This window comes from Microtus ochrogaster, unplaced genomic scaffold (genome assembly GCF_000317375.1).
Source record: "Microtus ochrogaster isolate Prairie Vole_2 unplaced genomic scaffold, MicOch1.0 UNK34, whole genome shotgun sequence".
In the NCBI taxonomy this organism is placed as follows: Eukaryota; Metazoa; Chordata; class Mammalia; order Rodentia; family Cricetidae; genus Microtus; species Microtus ochrogaster.
In genome coordinates, this window is record NW_004949132.1 from 185,455 (window position 1) to 193,394 (window position 7,940).

Consider the following 7,940-nt stretch of genomic DNA (forward strand, 5'->3'; position numbering starts at 1 on the left):
TATTTATCATTTGTTATTATTGTTTATAGTTGTATTTGGTTTAGTTCTGTGTTATTTAGACAAAAGGGGGAGATGTAGGGTTAAGCCAGCCCCTTTAGGGGGCAGGTTTTGCCTCGGGCGAATGTTGACTGATAAATTGGGCTCACGTAGCCTGCGTGCTCCCTTTTTTCCTGCCTCCTGTGAAAACGGCTCCACGCTGGAACCTCGGTTCTGTAAGTTTGTTTAAATATTAAAACTGTATATATATATTCTTTAATATCTGCCATTGCATTTATTTACTCTGATACATTTCTGTGTATAATAATTGTTCATTACATCTCATTTCTGACTACAAAATCATAAGTCTCATGTTTTAAACTAGTATGTACTTTTAAGCCTCTTACAAAAATGCCTTATATTTAATCCAACCATCATTTAAAATATATTAAGCTGTTCTCTACTATTGTCAATTCTGTCATTAACTTTCTATTGCAAGCAGTTTCTTCTTTCTGTCTTTTTATGAGTAAAAATCTTACCTGTTAAGAGCCAGTACAGTCACGCTCAGACCCAACCGTCCAGGCAGATTCTGTACTGCTGCTATGCATAATAAACAGCCCCCAACTGCTCAGAGATCTGGGGAATGTGATATTTAAATATTTAATTATTAAAAATTTTCATAACAAAAAGAGACAGGTTGGATCCCAGCAGCAGCACTCTGCTTCTTCCAAAAAAGACAGAAGACAAATGGGCACACAGAACAATGTCCATCTGCAGTTCACTTGGACTGGCAATCACTGACCATTGGACTAATCTGCCTTTCATCTAAACTAAAGATCTCCAGACGTGGACAGAATCACTGGAATCAACAGCCTAGCTGCTCAGGTCAAGGTAGGCCTGTCTTCCTACAGATTTCTTAGCCCATAGGGTCTTCTGGAGCCTGGCAGGCCTGGTGCTAAACAGCAAAGGTCAAGTGCAACCTTCAGGGACCATGGAGGACCCAAAAAGTGTAGCTCTGGGTGCCAACCAAGTAAGTTCTCGCTCATTTGTTAATCAGTAACTCAAATAAAATCTTATCCTTCTCAAAGATCTCTGATACAGTCTGATAGCTGAGAGGTTTTGCCAAGTTACCTCACCAAACAAGTTTCAAATCAACTTTCTCTCTTATGCTGCCTTCCATAGTCTTAAAAAATACTTTTCTTTATACAAAAATATGCCACAGTCATTATGTGTCTAAAACTTCTGTTTTCACAAACCAAAGGAATTTTTGTGAGTTCCTTGGAGCTGAATTAAAGGATCCACCTTAAATAGGTCAGATACCCCCTCAATTCCCTTTTCCTAAATTTTTTTCTTTAATTTAACTTTGTTCTTTGTTCTGCCAATACCTTAAACAGGATAAGAGACACCAGACATTTCCATGTCACAGACACCAGTCAGGAGCAAGAAGACCAGGTATGCCAGGATGTGGCCAGCCTTCTCAGGTCCCCCCCCAAAGACAATGCCCACAAATAAGCCAGAAGCAGCCTTGAGAATCCACCACCCCAATTCCATCAAACTGTGGTGTCTAGTCTCCTGCTTTTTATTATAAAAAAGAGCTGGGAGTGTTATGGTTTTCGTCTCTTTAAGAGACAAACCACACCCACTCCCGGTGACCCCTGCCCTCCCTCCTCTCACCATCTTGAATTCTCACTGCCCCTCTTTGCATGTGCATATCTCTCTCTCAAGCCCTTCTCTGTCGCTCTCCTTTCTCTTCTCTCTTCCTTTTCTCTCCCTCTCTCTCTTCTTTTCCCACTCCTTTAAGTAATAAATATTGAATTCAATTCTGTATGATGTGTCTGCCCACGTGCCTTCTACCCGCCACCTGCTTACACCCACCAGCCCGCTGGGACCAACCCAATGCCACATGGCTGGGCCCTCCCCTGCTGCTCAGGACTGGGCACCAGGACCCGCCTGCTAGCCCGCCTGGGACCTGCCACAAGATGTTTGGGACCAGCAGCTGTCTCTGCCTGGAGCTAGCTCCTCTGCGGGCCCACCAGGGATCTTGCAGGTCCAAAAGCCTTCTCTGCCTGCGACTAGCTGCTCTATGGGCCTGCTGGGGACCTTGTAGGTTCAGCAGCCATCTCTGCCTGGGACTAACTGCTCTGTGGGCCCGCTGGGGACCTTGCAGCATTTTTAAAACAAACCTCCTTTTCACAGTTTGAAAACATATTTTTTTCTTATTTATTTATTTATTTATTTATTTATTTACTTATTTATTATGTATACAATATTCTGTCAGTGTATATGCCTGCAGGCCAGAAGAGGGCACCAGACCCCATTACAGATGGTTGTAAGCCACCATGTGGTTGCTGGGAATTGAACTCAGGACCTTTGGAAGAGCAGGCAATGCTCCTAACCTCTGAGCCATCTCTCCAGCCCAAAAACATAAAATTTTAATTTCAAATCAATAATGGATGTTGTAGATCAAAGCCAGATCACTCATTATATAAGTGAGGTAACTGAAGTCAAGAAAAGTTGAAAAGCTAGGCAAGGATTGTGTATTTAAATAGTTTGGTGACAGACAGGGAATTAGAAAAGGAATCACCTAGCTCTCTTGGTCTGCAATTATTTCACGACAAAGTAATTACCCCTTTGTTCACCTTGTTTCAACGTTAGTTTCCTATCTCTATTTGTTTAAATCCATCTTACCCCTTTAGTCAGATTAATCTAAATAAATCATATCTTTTCTCATAAAGGTTTAATGGTCCTATGTTGGTTTGTCAAGCAGAAATTCCTTATCAAATAATTTAATATGAATATCATTTGCTTTAATAGTCATTTTAAAAACATATATCAACATGCTTTTCAATATTAACAGACTAAAAGAGAAAACAAACATGGCTTTTTCTAGAAATTAATATTTTCAGTTTATTATTTAAAGTATGATCTGTGCTCACAGATTATTAGAGATGGGTTGATCGGAATATCAGAATTAGCCAGTAAGGGCTAGAGCTAAAGGGCCAAGCAGTGTTTAAAATAATACAGTTTCCGTGTAATTATTTCGGGGCATAAGCTAGAGCTAGCCAAGCAGGCGGCCGGGGTGCTGGGGATGCAGCCCCGCTACTCTTATTACAACACTCATATTGAATTATTCTATCTTAACAAAACTGAAATAATAAAAAAGACTGATTTAGTAATAATGCATTTATAAAAAACTATGGCCATCATGGGTATACCTGAACAAAAAAAGGACAATTGTCCTGCATATGTATCTAAGAAAATGAAACACTTTTTTTGTTTGTTATAATATAAGGCATATTACAGGTATACCAAACAATCCCACAAGTCAGGGAGTTATACAAATATCAAATTGAACTAAAAAGTACAAGTTAAGCAACAGAAAGTTATGGAAAATACCCCCAGAAATAGATTGCATAATGCTTTATTAATCTTGATTTTTTAACACTAATAAGAATGGAACAACAGCAGCAGAGAGACACTGGATAATAGAAAAGACTTCTGAATTAAATCAGCCAATGTAGTTCAAGGATATATTGGCCTCAGAATGGAAACCAGGCAATGTGCTATGTTGGGGTAGGTGTTTTGCTATTGTTTTCACAGGAGAAGAAAAATTATGGATACCATCAAAATTAATAAAGATTCAGTTTGAAAAAGAGAAACATCTTGAGAAAAAAATGATAGCTCATCCACAGAGGTGACAACCATACAGGAGGTAAGTAAACCTCATAAGGGTTGGGGCAGGATTCTGTTCTTGTCTTTGCAAGACTTGAAAAAGTAGAGAGACCTTGGATATCTAGATGCCTAAAGATAACTATCCAGAAAGAATCACCAAGCAACTAGAAATCTCATTTATGCTGCATCATCATCTGAATGGTAAAATTTGATTATCTGAACACGTATACATCTCTACTCAAAAATCAAAGCTGGCTTTGGAGTTAACATTGGCTATGTCTTTCTAAAATTCAAGCATGTTGTTAAAAGAAAAAGTCAGAGTTTCTGTCTCATGTTAGGAGCCATCTGGTATGGGACAGAAAGAAGAAAGGATTTAGAAAAAATACTTTTTTTCATACCTATTTTTGTCTCTATCATACCTTTTATTGAATAAATGTCTATATAAATAATGTTTAAATTTTCCACAATGAACAATGAATTTTCCTGCAGTAATCCTTGAAGTTTCCAGGAAAAAAGATTGGGCCTTTAACAACAACTCCACCTGGTTGATAATGTTGATAGAGCTACTTTAAGATCAGTTTTGGGTACCAGCTACTCAAAATGATTCCAACTTGCTTAGCTGAAATGGTGCACCTTCTTATCAAATTCTGGCTAGAACTTCAAATAAGATCTTCAGAAAAACACTACTGAGTACTCAGAGATTTTTTGCAATTATACCACTCAGCAATCTTGAAATGTAACTGTCATTTATTTCTATGGGATCCCATAGAAAGAACATCACCCCCATGACACCTGGAAGTAATTCTAGAAGATGACATCACCTCTACCAACAAAGCTTGTCCTCAGGATTAGGGACATCAATTAGGGGTTGATTATAACTGGTATAGGGTTGGCAATTGTGGTGGAAATTATGTAAGCTCAGAGATCTCTCTTGAAAACAAAAGGAAAATTTGAGTGGGATAATAGGTAGATTAGTATGAGCTTACTCACATTAATAATAATAGTGAGTAATAGAGTGAATACTTATGAGCTATTATTTATGGACAATTTACATTGGTATAGATTCTTATATATTTATACAAGTTCAAATTGTATTTGTTATATTGAATATGCACCTATTTCTGTTTTCAATACTTTTACACCTATATAAAGTAATTTTTCAAATTGTATAGATGTATGTTCCTACCTCTGTTTAAGATATTTTGTATATTGATACAATTTTAGGACATATTTATTATATTGCATTATACATTTCTACCTCTGATCAAGATACTTGTACACTGTTTATATTTTGAGGTCATTGTCCTCAATTGCTGCACAGTTGTTTAAAGAATTTTTAATATTCTAATATAAAGTCTTAGTCAATAAGTTATTCAGGTATTAAGTATTATAGGTCAATAGTCATTCATGTTTGTCATACTTATAGTTAGACTAACCACGTTTTTTTTAAATACACAGAGATTGTATTCTGCGTACATAGATAATCTTCAACTACTTCAAAGAATTGTAGAATATGGCATTTATACAATTTATGGTTCTGTTGACATGAGATACAATTGCTCTTGGCAGCACTGATCTATTCCTGAGAGAGTGTTGAGCAACAAAGACACTGTTGTTGGAGCTTGTTTTCTTCTTGGCAAAACTGCCATGCCTCAATCACTGACAAAATGCATGTTGTCCAGACTGGACAAGCAGGATACAAGACAAAAGACTTCCAACCTTTGCCAAGACAGGGTAAGACAGTTTTGAAAAAATTTTCTGCCTCTGAAAATGGTCTGTCACTCTAGGCCTTACCCAAAGTTGGTTGTTTGAAAATTGCAAATGAGAATTTGGGTCTTTGCCTAAGTAGCCAGTTGTCTCTATCATCTACTGCAAAATTTGGAAGCTGCTTGACTGCTCTTCCTGCCTACTCAAGTAATATTATCTTCCTTCTCAGACATTCAATGATAGTCATAGTTACTGTCCTCTTATGATTTAGCCATCCCCTTTCTAATACAAGAATTAGACATCTTAGGATAGAATGATTATTGAAACTTTTAGCATATGTTCCTTGCTTAGTATTGTTTATACTCACTATAATTCTAATTTTTATACTTTCTATCTGTTTTTATTGTGTATAGTTTTCTATTAGGTTTAAAACTCTCTTATTTAAACAAATGGAGGAAATGCTACATGATTTCCTTCAGTCAGTAGCCTTTAAGATACCAGCTTACTTGGGCAAGACCTCTTATGCTACATATATCACATGCTTTCTTTCTCTTCTAGCTTATGGATTTTGTTCCTGTTCCACATTCGTGTAGGAGACTGTGATCTTTCAATTCAAAAAATATATTCAATTCTGAGCTATGGTGGGATTATTTTGTGACTTCCATCTTCAGAAGTGTGCCACTGTGGAGGCAGGCATTCAGGGCTCATGTATGCTCAAGCCCCTCCCAGTGAGACAGAGGACATTCTGCTGCCTATGAGTCAAGATGTAAGAACTCTCATCTCCTTTTACAGCACTGTGTCTGCTTGCATGCTGCCTTGCTTTCTGCCATGACAGTAATGGACTAAACCTCACTATTGTTATTGAAACACCACAACTAAAAGTTTTTCCTTTATAAGAGTTGCTGTGGTCTTGGTATCCCTTCACAGCAATAGAAATTCTAAATAAGACATTAATAATTATGCAAAATATAAGAAAATATAAATGCAATTATTTGAAAAACAATCTCATGGGCTGACAAAACATGAACAAAAATGTCAATAGACAAAGTGAGAGTTCAGCATGGTTTCCAGACAAAATAGTAAAAAATGGAAGTTATTTTATACTTGGAATAATACATGAGAAATTATGAACAACTGTAAGACTAGTACTCCTAAGAAAAAATATGAATAATACTAAGATGAAAGAAAAACTTTAACAAAGAGAAACAGGATATTGTTTAAGGAGAGAATAATTCCATAATCTAATAAAGATTCTGGGTATCCTTAACTTGATGAAGTGAATGGAATACTAATAAAAATTTTGTCAAATTTTGAGGTAAACATTAACAAATCTATTTTTGAATAATAAGCCAATATTGCTGTAGTAAGAAACTGCTTGTTTGTCCCAGCCTCCTGGCTTGCTTAGACCCAAAATAATTAAATCACTGTTTAGCCCATTAGTTCTAGCTTCTTTTTGGCTAACTCATCTGTGTATTGCCATTTGACAGTGGCTTACTGGCAAAGTTTCAGCATGTCTGACTCTGATGGCGGCTCCAAAGTGTCTCCCTCTTACTCTGCCCTTCTTCCTCACTTCATTCAGTTTAGGTTTCTCTGCCTACCTAAGTTCTGCCCTATCAAAAGGCCAAGGCAGTTTCTTTTTTATTAACCATTAAAAATAACACATAGACAGAACAACCTCCCACATTACTTCCCCTTTTCTGTTTAAATAAAAAAGGAGGGTTTTAACTTTAACATAGTAAAATTACATATACAAAACAGGTATCAAGCAAGAATTACAGTTATAATATTTATATCTACTCTGTCTTTCACCATAACTAAGAAAAACTATAACTACCACTATAAATCTTCAACTCCATTAAAGACTACAGAAGAATACAATATTACCTAAGTAAACAGGAAGTACATTTATAGCAACTTCCAAAACTCTAGAATTGACAGAGACATTTCACTGCCTGGACAGTCACCCAAAGTTCTTCTGTATCATTGGAGCATTCATCTTCAGCCTACAGGCCCATAGTATCCAGCAACATTCCCATGAAGGAGGAAATTTCAAAGATAGTTCCACCTATATCGGCAGTTTGTCAATCACATTCTTTTGTGCCCTGCAGAACGTCTGAAAGACACTTTTATGAAGCAGGAACCCCAAAGGATCACCTCACTTTTAGAGAAGTTCAGCAGTCATTTCTCTGTGGATCCTGCCTATCCAGTTCATCTAACAAACTCCATAAGAAGCCTCTTCGATGCCCATGTTCCACTTGAAGTAGATTGGTACTGCCAGGAGCAGATGTGTCTCACTGTCATGAAAAATCCTAAATTTTTAAGTCATTTAAATGTCATACTCTGAAGGTCTCTGAAAGATTTGAATAATACCTGACTAACTGAAATATATCTCTACATATTTAGAAAATCTAACCAACATGACTACAATCTTGACTACTATAGATGACTGTCTATTAACCTACATACCTTAATTACACATTACATTTTTTTCTTTTTTTTTCTTCTTTCTTTTTTTTTATTGAGAAAAGGAAAAAAAAGTTACCCCTCCTCCCAGCCTCCCATTTCCCTCCCCGTCATCCCACCCT